Source organism: Paramisgurnus dabryanus, chromosome 17 (assembly GCF_030506205.2).
Source record: "Paramisgurnus dabryanus chromosome 17, PD_genome_1.1, whole genome shotgun sequence".
In the NCBI taxonomy this organism is placed as follows: Eukaryota; Metazoa; Chordata; class Actinopteri; order Cypriniformes; family Cobitidae; genus Paramisgurnus; species Paramisgurnus dabryanus.
This window is the reverse complement of record NC_133353.1, coordinates 21,499,503-21,510,450: the sequence shown is the minus strand read 5'-3', so window position 1 is coordinate 21,510,450 and position 10,948 is coordinate 21,499,503. Positions and strand designations below refer to the sequence as shown.

At 38.3% G+C, this 10,948-nt stretch overlaps 1 long non-coding RNA gene across 1 annotated transcript; it reads left to right on the top strand.

Moving 5' to 3' along the window:
* Positions 1 to 3,366: 3,366 nt before the first annotated feature.
* LOC135778209 (uncharacterized) lies at positions 3,367 to 10,563 on the top strand. Its single transcript, XR_010544436.2, has 5 exons — positions 3,367 to 3,597; positions 8,288 to 8,462; positions 8,698 to 8,772; positions 9,042 to 9,191; positions 9,813 to 10,563. It is a non-coding gene; the product is annotated as an uncharacterized lncRNA (long non-coding RNA).
* Positions 10,564 to 10,948: the final 385 nt, after the last annotated feature.

Below are 10,948 nucleotides of genomic sequence, written 5' to 3'. Positions count from 1 at the left end.
TATTCCTACCGGTGACGCACCACCAATAAAGCAGCGTCATCGCCGAATACCACCACACATATTTCAAGAAGTCAAAAGACATGTCCAGAATCTGGTGTTGCAAGGAATCCTCACAGAGAGTAGTAGTCCTTGGGCATCACCGGCAGTTATTGTCATGAAGAAGGATGGGAGCATCCGTTTCTGTTGCGATTACAGAAAGCTAAACCAAGTGACGTGTAAGGATGCGTATCCTCTTCCAAGGGTGGATGAGTCCCTAGATGCCTTGGGTAATGCCAAACTGTTTTCTACCCTAGATTTGACTGCTGGGTACTTCCAGGTAGCCATGAGTGATTAGGACAGAGAGAAGACGGCTGTTACTACCCCATTTGGCCTGTTCGAGTGGTCTCGGATGCCATTCGGGCTTTGTAATGCCCCAGCCACTTTTCAGCGCCTTATGGGGGTGGTTTTAGGTGACCTAGCCTTTGATGTTCTTCTTGTCTATCTGGACAATGTTATTGTCTTCTCTAAAGACTTTGAAAGCCACTGTGAGAGGTTGGAACTTGTCTTTAACCATCTGAGACAGCATGGCCTAAAGCTAAAGCCAAGCAAGTGCTTTCTCCTACGAGCTGAAGTTAAGTTTTTGGGGCACCGAATTTCTGCAGAAGGAATAAAAGTGGATGACGAGAAGGTCAAAGCTCTGGAAATGTGGCCGAACCCCAAAAGTGTCAGGGAGGTTAGGCAAGTACTCGGATTTATGAGCTACTACCGAAAATTCATCCCAAGGTTCGCTCAGATTGCTAAGCCTTTACATGCATTGGTAGGAGGAGGAAAGAAAAACAAGACCCCAGTAGCTTTCGTCTGGAGTCAAGAATGTCAGATGGCATTAAATGAGTTGAAAAAGTGCTTGATGTCACCCCCCATACTTGCATACCCTGATTTCACTATGCCCTTTACACTTGCCACGGATGGGAGTCATCATGGATTAGGAGCTGTACTGAGCCAAAAACAAGGAGGAGCTGAACGTGTTGTGGCGTACGCCAGCAGAGGTCTGAGAAGGTCAGAGAAGAATGACAAGAATTACAGCTCATTCAAGCTAGAACTACTCGCATTAAAATGGGCAGTCACGGAAAAATTCAGAGAATACCTCATGTATTCAAAATTCACTGTCATTACGGACCATAACCCGCTACGTTACCTTGACTCATCTAACCTCGGAGCTGTTGAACAACGCTGGGCAGCACAGCTAACAGAGTACAATTTTGAAGTAAGTTATAAACCTGGCCGCCTCAACACAAATGCAGATGCCTTATCAAGAATGCCCTCCAGGGAGGTTACAGAGAAAGATGATGATGGGAAAGATTTCATACAGCTGAGAGCTGATGAAGTGAGAGCATGCTTGTGGCCGGCAAAGAAAGTTGACCAAGAGGAATCAGTTGAAAAAGTGGCAGTTCAAGCAGCAATAAAAGGAGAAATTAGTGGTTACAGCTGGAGTGATATTGGAAAGCAGCAGAGGAATGACCCTTTGATTTTTCCTATTCTTAAAGCAGTGACTGAGAATAAAAGACCAAGCAGAGTGGATCAGAATGATATGGAACCAAGAATGAAAAAACTTGCCAGGGAATTCGACCGTCTTAAACTGCATCAGGGAGTACTGTTTAGACGCATTCTGGACCCTAGAGATGGAGAGGAGATCTGGCAGATAGTGGTGCCTGAAGTTCTACAGCGTGAAGTGTATGAAAGTCAACACGAGCATGGAGGCCATTTCGGGGAGAGAAGTACCTTGAATAAGATGCGACGCAATTACTACTGGCCTACTATGTCTGCGGATGTTTCATGCTGGGTAAGGCAGTGCAAGAGGTGTACCTTAGCCAAGGATGTTTTTCCCAGGCTTCGAGCTGCTATGACCTGTAGTAATGTCTCTGCCCCATTAGAGGTCCTCGCCATGGATTACACACAGCTCGAGCAATCCGCTGGAGGGTACGAAAATGTACTGGTCCTGACCGACATGTTCACCAGGTTCACAGTCGCTGTTCCTACTAAGAATCAGACAGCCAGCACCACGGCGAAAGCTCTGCTTAAGCACTGGTTTGTGAATTATGGTTGCCCAGCTTGTCTACATTCTGATCAGGGCAGGTGTTTCGAAGCCAACGTGATCAAAGAACTTTGCAAACTTTATGGTATAGAGAAAAGTCGCACAAGCCCCTATCATCCACAGGGAAACTCTCAATGTGAGCGCTTCAATCGTACCATGCATGATCTCTTAAGAACCTTGCCACCAGAGAAGAAAAGAGATTGGAAAACACACTTACCAGAGCTGGTAATGGCATACAACAGCCATGTCCATTCATCCACTGGATATTCTCCATTCTATCTACTATTCGGAAAGGGATGCACGTTTACCGATGGATGTGCTTGAAGAGAAGGATTTAGAAGAGGATGAGATTGATAACCTGGATGATTGGGTGAAGAGTCACCATACAAGATTGAAAACTGCCGTGGAGATCGCAAAAGCAGCATCTCAAGAAGCTTCCAGGAGAAGAAAGAGGATATATGACCGCAAGTCGTATGGAGCTCTTGTGAGGCCTGGAGATCGGGTGCTATTGCGTAACCACAAGCCTAGGGGTAGAAACAAGATTCAAGATAAATGGGAAAACACACCATACATAGTGATAAAACAAAATCACGCAGACATACCCGTGTTTACCATTAAACCAGAAAAAGGGGGACTGACAAAAGTAGTACACCGGGATCAGCTCCGACATTGTTCGTTCCCGACACCTGCGACACAACGTACACACCGACACAGAATGAGAGAACAATCAGATTCAGATACTGACATGTCAGACATTGTCTGCTTTCCAGAAACTGCAGAATACCCTATTCACCATGCACACACCGGGGTGGATCAAGAGGGGTTAGGGGAAGTAGATCAACCTGAAGGTAATGAGGGTCAGGATGACATTTCTGATTTGGAGTTAAGAGAGCAAGATAATTCAGATGATGCAGATGTTTCTGAGAATGAAAGAGAAAGTGTCCCTGAACTAAGACGTTCTCAAAGACAAAGTAAGGGCACTTTACCTGTTAAGTACAGAGATGACTATGTTTTATAATAAGAGTCTACAACAAAAATGTTTTGTTATGATGTTGTTTCAGTATCTGGGATTATGAATGTATAATATAATGTTCCCCTAACATGTTGTTTGTTTTTCAGAGATGAAGCTGCTGGAGATGTCGATGGAGTGGCAGGGTTTAGTGGGGGGGAATGTAACGGGATCTACTTTTATAACAATTATTTTTGAGAGACTTTTATTTTGACGAGCAGACTGGTTTACGTGCGAGTGGCGAGAGTGCACGAAGAAGAGCGCGCAGTTGAAAAAAAGGAGAAGAGTAAGCTGAAGTGTGTGTCGTGTCGTGTCCGAGAAGCTCGTTCGGTAAAGTTGCTTTAAGAGAACTAAATCGGAGTTTTGGTCGGACAGAGGACAACACTGTATTGTGGACTGTAAGTGTTTTACAGTTGAAGATTGCGTTTTGACGATCGGTTCACGAGAAGCTCAGCTGTTGCTGGAATGACGCAGTAACTTTATGCTGGCTGCAGGCACACTTTAAAGTGCTTAATATGTGAGTTTTCTTGTCGTGTTTGTGACATTTTTGGTATATCTGACATATTTTTGCTGTGCCACGTTATTTACTTTATACTGAAGTGACGTTTTTGGTCCGGACGGATCACGTCATTTTATTTTGTGGTTTACTCGTGTCTTTACACGTGAGACAGCGGCTGCTGTATATAATCGTGATATAAAGCACTGTTTTGAGAAGATTTGAGTTTTAGTTTACCCTGCCATCCAAACGACATCTCAGCTGATTCATCTCAAGGGTGGTTCATTTGTAATTCATCTGTGTGATTCATCTGATCGATTTATCGTGATATTGCAACTGAAAGAGGCAACTAAGTTGTATTTCTCGAGTTAATTTCAACGCACGCTACTTCAAGACAACGTATTTCCACGCATCATTCTACAGACTGGTATTTCCTATTTGTTCTTTTGGGACATTGTGGTTTGATGGACGGTACAGTTAAAACCTTAAAGTTGGGTTATAAAACTTAAAGTGAACTGTGGTTGAACATTTAACAGGGACATTCACCAGTGTTTTGAGTGTGAAATTGTGAATGCTCATTGAAACTGTTATTTTCTCACTGTTTAAAAGGTAATTTAAGTGGTGTCATTTAATTCAAAGTAAAGTTATAAGTAAAGTTAGAGCTAAAAGGGAGATTGTAAGTGTTATTGGTTGTCACTTTAAAGTGATTGACTCTATAGTGAATACATTGAAAGTGATTGGGTGACAGTACAAAGAAATTCACACAATACACTTGTTTATGTAACTTTTTATTTATTTTTCTTTGTTGTTTTCATTCTTATTGAGTCATTACAAATAATTTCTGGTTTGAGAAATTATACAGGAAATAAACAACATTCATATTTCTTTATACTTACCTGAAGTGTAATCGTAATCTGTAAGTAAAGTCTGTCAGGGAGTAAGGGCGTCTCACTTACCTTAATAGACCTGGGGAGGGAGGATTATGTGAATTCCAATATATAATTCTGTCTCACATACACTTTTACTTCAGAAGGCTTTCTCGTGACGTTAAACTAACTGAAGCCTACCCTTGTCGGTCTGTAGGGGCTTTCACCCATAAGGTAGGAAACAGCATACATACTCTAGTGTGTACAGAGACTAAAAGCACTGGGGGCGTGGACAAAGATCCTTTCGTTACTCAGTCTTCCAGGGCAGCACTAATTTAATCCCTTACTAGACGAGAATAATTATTCCCGTTACATAAAGGTGCAAAAATCATAAACAAAAATATGAAAATACATCAATATTTGTTTTTTTTTGTTTTTTGGGTATGATGTTCTAGCCTGACGTTGTCATACTCGGCTGGCACCCAGGCTAATGATGTTATAAATACAGTTTGAATTTAAATTTTGAAATTTAATATTGCATTTTTAAAATACAACAACCGTTTATATTTTATTTTTCATATCATGGTTTATAAAGGAAAAATGAATGGACGCAAAAGTACACGGACCGCAGTTGCTGTAGTTTCTTTCTTTTTAATCCATTTTTGAATGTCCCTGGTGAAATTAGTCATTGGCATTGCAATATACAACTTTGAAATTATGGAATGTTCGTAGCCTTCATGTTTGCTTTCACATACCATCCTTAACTAAAATATTGCTGTTTTAGCTTATTATTCACTAAAGGAAGACAAAACACTACGCAAATGTGATTTCTAAATAGCACATTTTATCATTAAAATCTCATTCAACATTAATGGTGATCTGAGGGGGAGGGATAGTGCCAGATAGTGCCCCCCGTGGCGCCGGCCCTCACGTTATACAGGGATTAATAAAGAAAAACATATCAATATCTTTATAGTGGCGGTACGCGAAAAGGCGTGATCATGTGTAAAATCGTGTTTAAATAAATCATTGTTATACAGATGCTAGTGAGAAAAGGAACAACAACAATTTATGTCAAGGCTACAATTAAATACACAGTTAAAGAAACAAAAGTGCCCTCATAAGTCTTTTTTGATCTCCGGTAAGTTTGTGATAGTGATGTCATGTGAAGGGGTGGGCCACGTGTAAAATCTTCTGATGCCGTTTTGTCCGATGCTTTGTTGTGCGAAACCTGACTCCTTCTGATGTCTGATACCTGACTCTGATAACTTTTCATCTGAGAACTTTTCGTCTGACTCCGTTTTTTCTGACAGCGTTTTTCTGAGACCTGACTTTTTTCATCTGATGTCTGATACCTGACTCTGATAACTTTTCATCTGAGAACTTTTCGTCTGACACCGTTTTTTCTGACAGCAATTTTCCTGAGACCTGACTGAGAAATTACTGTGGAATTTCGTAAACTTGACATCGGTTTTACTGAGACCTGATGCCTTTTCATGCCTGTCTGACACCTGACTCTGACATCTGAAGATGTCCTAAAATGTACACCGTATTGATGACATTGGTCATCTCTGTATCATTTTGACTTTCTTACTTAATGGGGTGCAGCGCCGACCTGTTGACCTGTAACATCACACTACCGCGAGATCAATTCAAAAGCATACGGATCATTTACTGTTGAATCGGTCTCGCGGTACTAAGACGTCACAAGCCGATCAAAAAGTGTATTACGAGAACTCTCTCTGAACTGCAGGAGCGGCACACAAACACGTCCAGCTACAATAATGTATCAAATTAATTTGAAACATCAACCCAGAACATTTGTCACAAGCATTGATTAAAACAATGATGACAATAATCACATGAAAAAAGGAAACCTTCCGACCCCCCCCCCAAACTACGGGCCAGATTTCCATGCTGGTTTGATGCTTTTTTTTCAGCAGGGTTAGCTTGTCCAACAACAAATATCATATGAACAATGAACAAGTATTTAATATATCTATCTATCTATCTATCTATCTATCTATCTATCTATCTATCTCTCTGTAATATATATATATATATATATATATATATATATATATATATATATATATATATATAAGTACGTGTTTTACTTGCCGATCGTCGTCCTCGTGCAGTCGGTCACATGGTTCTGCTGCAAGGACATTGCACAGTTATTAACAAACTTGTCTAATTTACTTTCTAAGACTATGCTTACACATTTTATGACATATATTGACATTTAGTGCTCTAACTATGAGTTACAAGCAATACACATTTTATAAAACGTTATTTATGTTTTTAAATCTTCTATGTCTTTCGGACTGAGAACAGGGATCACGGCCTCACCACCACCTCCCGGAATACTCACTATTAAGTTTAAACTTATTTCTTTTCCTTCCTCGTTATTCTCCCAAACACGCTCACCCACAACTTTTAATCCTATACAACGGACCTGTGATTCTCTCAGCAATGAAATGATGTTTCTTTGCCTTTCCATGGTAAAAATGCCATGTCCAGTAGGGGGCAACAAGTTTTACTTATGTCGAGTGAAAACGATTTGATTCAAGTGTCAAACGATTCCAGTTCTTTTATTCATTGTTACTATATTTTAATTAGTTATTTTGGTAACACTTTACAAAGGCGTTGTATTAGTAAACATTAGCAAATGCATTAACTAACATGAACAAACAATATCATTTTCAACATTTATTAATCTTTGTTGATATATTAGTTACTGTTTATGTTAGTTCATGGTGCATAAATGTTATACGGCTTTATTTTAGAAATGTATTAGTAAATGCAGAATTTAACATGAACTAAGATGAATAAATGCTGTAGAAGTGTTGTTTATTGATAGATTACATAATGTAATTGATTAACTAATTGTTAACAAATACAAGAAAATGTTACTGTTATTTCTGTGTTATTTAATATAAGAACTATAATAAAAAAACAAAAATATCAAAATAATTAAAAAACACAACCACAATAGTAACAATTGAACAGTGTCTGTTTAATAATAGTTCATTACAACCCAACATTATTATTGTAATCCAGGACAAAATAACTTGTAAAACTTGTTCACACTTTTAACAGATTCAAATTGTTTAATTATATACATGTGTAATAACATCCGACATTCAAAAAGAGCTGTTATGACCACTCTCTATTTTTTTAAATTTTCATTTAAATCTATATACTTTTTTAATATCGTGAACTAAGCGACCGATAGGTCCATGTCTGTGGTTCTTACCAAGCCAGTAGTTCCACTCAATTAAACAAAGATTTGTTTTCAGTGACTGTTTGGTAAGGTTTCCCCTGCATCTATATATATTGTCTTTATATGTGTGCCATGCACGCTCCATGTGCTGGGTGTGGGCACCTGATTGTGGATGAATAAAGTATCGTCAATGGTTAACCTGATAATGTATGTACCCATGCTGCGGTAAGGTGTTGTATGCCCTCCAGCAGTCGCTTAGAATTTGACTCCCGGGTACTACATACTTTCGTATGATGGGTAGCAGATTATTTCTTCGGCGATGTTTGACCAACTTTAATATTGGTTTTCTAGATGTTCCTTGCACCTCCAGCATTCCAAAGACCCAGGAATGTTTCCTACGCCATGTTCTTCCGAAGCGTCCACGGTTGTACTACACATCGTAAAATCAAAATGATACAGCCATGTTATTATTTATTCCTTGATTATATAAAATAATTTTTATCTTGTTAGTAATCTCAACAGCATCTGCCTGTACCTTTCTTTTGTGACGGAATTTACTTTCGTCAATGACAACAAAAGCATGTCTTCCACCAATCTTCATCTTCTTTCTTCTCTGAAGTCTTTTAATTGCAGTGACACAGCATTGACGAAGAGTATTACTCTTGAGATTGATGTACTACTCCTAGCAGCCCCTTCCTCAATCAAGTCGATATGTCTCTTCCTGAGACCTTGAGCAAAACTGACAATTCAAGAACTTTCAGACTGCAGACAAGAGCCATCGACCATCGTTCCAGGTACATAAGTTACATGAACTGGAATGCATGATGCTTTTCAAATGCAATGAATGTTGTTTCTCTATTTATAAATATAGCAAACACGTTAAAGTGCACAGAAACCATGTAACATGAAGAAACTGTTTTTCTCTTGGTTGATGCAAGTTATTTTTGTTGACACACTTTTACTCTTATGAATATTGTACTTGTGATTTCTAAATGTTTTTTTTTTTTTTTTGTTTATTTTGTGTTACAGGAAACTTCCACCTACAGTAAGCAGATGCTGAGGCCCAGATTTCCCTGCGAAGCACTCCAAGGCTCATCATGCTCGGTAAGATCCTGGCACTCGACATACACAATAGATGCCAATTTTAAGGGTTACTTCATCTATAAAGCGTATTTGTATCGAGTCACTGTGTGTGAACAAAGTTTTATGTCATCTTGCACATACATTCCAAAAATCTCTAGTGGTTATTGATCTAATAAAGAAAGAGGTAGTTATGTAGGGCTAGTGTTTTCAATGAATTTTGCTTATGTAAAATAGTAAACCATATCAGATTGAATACTGTGCAATGTCAACTTTTATTTAATATTTTTTAGGAGAGTCCATTCTGAGGGCAAAAAATGGATGCTTTCCATCGAGGGCAGAGTTCTCCTCCAATTGAGTGACCGTTGTGATTTCACTTCTGCTCCAGCCTTTTTGCGTCATACTATGTATAAGGCAGCCACTACATTGGGATTTATCCAGAGGTAAGCACTTATTTTTTTTTATATAGTTTTGACTAGGGATGGGAACAAATAGTATAGTACTCATTCTTTAACCAACTACCCGATTAGTAAAATACTTCTTAAAGTGTTTATTTTTTTAAAATGAACTGTGCTATTGTTAAACATCAAACGTTTAATTTAACCCACCATGCAAAAGGTAGAAAAGCAGCACAGCTAATCTAATGCAGTGGCGGCCGGTGACTTCTTTTTTCGAGGGCCCACGATACAAAGTTTGTCACAACATGTATGTAGCCCGTCATGTGTGTGGTTCGTCATTTCAAAACATGTGTTTGGCGCGTCGAGAGAAACAATCCTTTTTCATTCACAAATCAACAAATATTTACCATAAATTTTACTGTTGTATCACTAACTGTAAACATGGTATTGTGGCAGAAATGTGGGATATTCATGTATAATTTTATAATAGTAGTAATGTAGACAGTTATTAAATATTAGATTTTACTCCACAAACCACCAACAGAGCATATAAAAAAATTAAAATTGTTTATTTAAAAGTAAAACACTGCGAAGTAAACTTTTATGTATATGTCATCAACCTATTTGTCTTGCTTTTACATTAATAGTCAATTTCTTTCATTACAGGGTAGAGTCCAGCCCAGGAAGTCAACTAGTTCATATCGGGTGTGCCTCATAAGCCTTGAAAAGTGAAGCCTCTGGCTCTTTGATCGCCCCCCGGTGGCTGGCTGCAGTACAAGTCATAAACCCCGCCCTCTCCATTGAAACGAATGGGACTCTACTCTAAATAAAAAAAATATTTACACTTCCAATAAAAGTTTCCGAAAGATGGTTTTGGTCCTTTCAAGTAGTTGTTATCACGCTGATATATGTTCAAGTGTTCATTATTGTGTGTGTAATTCATTTTAGCTAGTAATTTAATGCTATAGAAACGGGGCGTGTCGTTATGATTGGCGTGGTTTAATTGGTCGCGCGAACGGTTGGGCGGAAGTTTGATACCACGGCTCTGCCTCTGGCTCCACAGACGATTCCTTCTGCGCATGCCTTGGCTCCAAACTGACGTTTTTACGTAACATGGCTGCGACCGTGGTCGGACATTTTTGGATTCAATTCATTACAATGGTGGGAGGCGACGTCACGTCGTCCATCTTTTTTTTACAGTCTATGGTTCATGTCCAGATTTAAAAGAATAATAGTTCTGAAAAAAAGGTCTTGGAGAAAAACAATATTCAGATTTGAAATCCTGCTGTAAATGTGAATCATTTAATTTTTATGCATTTGTAATTTACCAGAAACATTTTAAAAAATATTGATTGTTTTGTGTGTTCAGAAAAAAAGTGTTTTTGTATGTTCAGAAAAGTGTTGAAATTAAATGAAATATTCGCAGAAAAATGTTAACATATTAAAAAAAAATTATATGTTCAGAAAAGTTTTGAGATGTTCACAGAAAAAATGTATCACAAAAAATGTATGCTATGCTATTTTTAATTTATACATTTTTGTAATTTAAAGTGATAAAATAAATGGCATTTTTGTGACAAACAGTGTCTTCATTTTACAGTACACAAAATAAATGCAGTAATCCCTATTACATTAGTAGTTATGAAATACAGTACTGTGATTATTACTGTAAAAGAGTTTACAGTAATTTTAATTTTACTGCTATTACATTTACAGTAAGAATACTGTGAAATGAAATACAGCAACTTACTTGGTAATTGCTGCCAGCAAGTTACTGTATTTTTCACAGTATTCTTTTTACA